Genomic DNA, 1,525 nt, shown 5'->3' on the forward strand with positions numbered 1-1,525 from the left:
CTCTTCTTTTTACTTGTAGTTGAGCTCTGATCATCCAGCCTTTGAAGTCAGGTCAAGTGGGTATTATCTGCAATTGTGGGTGTTCTTATACATATGCCCTCTCTTCTTATCAGCTGGACGCTTCATTCTCCACTCTAGTCCTCTGTGGCTATATCACTGACTCTGGGCCCAGAAGTCCCAGGTCTTGCCAAACTACAGGCCAACCAGGTCTCCACCCGAATTCACAGGAGTGAATTGAATGTGGTTGGACTTAGCACACAGCTTCATTGCTGTTTTTTCCTCACTTCCCCTTATTGGTGACCCATTGAATCTTCTTTTGATGCTTTCTGCATCATTCAATAGTTGGCCCATGGTGGTGGTTATGTGCCAAGGAGTCAGTTCTGACTTGCAGCGACCCTGTATAGGGTTTCAAAGGCTGCATATCTTCCCGGGAACAGAAAGCCTCATGTTTCTCCTTAAATATTGCAAACTAAGGCTTAAAAAATTTTTATTGGTTCTTTCAGTTTCAGAGATATTGAGCATTTTCTTCCCTTTTGGTTTTTCTAACTCCATGTCTTTGCACATTTCACTGTAATACTTGACCTTCTCTTCTAGAGCTGCCCTACTCTTCTAGAGCTGAAATTGTTCAGCTCCATCACTTCTTCATGTCTTCCAGTTGCTTTTCTACATTCAAGAGCAAGTTTCAAAGTCTCCTCTGAAATCCATTGTGTTCTTTTCTTTCTTTCCTGTCTTTTTAATGACCTTTGCTTTCTTCATGTGTGACGTTCTAGATGTCATCCCACAACTCTTCTGATCTTCGATCCTTAGTGACTAACGTATCATATTTGGTCTTAAAAATGGTCTCTAAGTTCAGGTTGGATATATTCCAGGTTATATATTGGCTCTCATGGACTTATTTCAATTTTCTTCAGCTTTAGCCTGAGTTTTCATTTGAGCAATTAATGTTATGTTCCACAGTTGGCTTTTCGTCTTGTTTTGGCTGATGTTATTGAACTTTTCTGCCAACTTTTCCCACAGATTTTGTCCATTTGATTCCTGTGCATTCCATCTGGTGAGGTCCACATTTATACTAGCCTTTTATGTTGTTTTAAAAAGTTATTTGCAATAAAAAAGTCATTGGTCTTCTAGAATTCTATTATCCAATCTCCAGCATCATTTCTATTAAGGTAATACTTTTAAATAATTGATCCTTCTTCATTGGTTTCAACTTCCACATTCCAATCACCAGTAATTACCAATGCATCGTGATTACATACTTAATCAATTTCAGACTGAAGAAGTTGGTAGAATTCTTCAATTTCATCATCATTAACATTAGTCACTTGAGCATACATTTGGTTTTCTTTGTAGATATATAGATATTATCCTAGCACAGACAGTGTTGTACTTTAAGACAGATTTTGAAATGGTCTTTTTATGATGAATGCAGCACCATTTCTCTTCGATTTGTTCCAGCATAGAAAATCCTATGACTGTTTGACTTAAAATGGCCAATACCAATCCATTCCAGCTCACTAATGCTGTT

The 1,525-nt window shown here is 38.0% G+C and overlaps 1 protein-coding gene across 1 annotated transcript in view; it reads right to left on the reverse strand.

The window, feature by feature from the left end:
* TLL1 (tolloid-like 1) overlaps positions 1–1,525 on the reverse strand; it is a 390,737-nt gene that overhangs the window by 286,185 nt on the left and 103,027 nt on the right. The window lies entirely within an intron of this gene.

This window comes from Chrysochloris asiatica, unplaced genomic scaffold (assembly GCF_000296735.1).
Source record: "Chrysochloris asiatica unplaced genomic scaffold, ChrAsi1.0 scaffold00066, whole genome shotgun sequence".
Lineage (NCBI taxonomy): Eukaryota > Metazoa > Chordata > Mammalia > Afrosoricida > Chrysochloridae > Chrysochloris > Chrysochloris asiatica.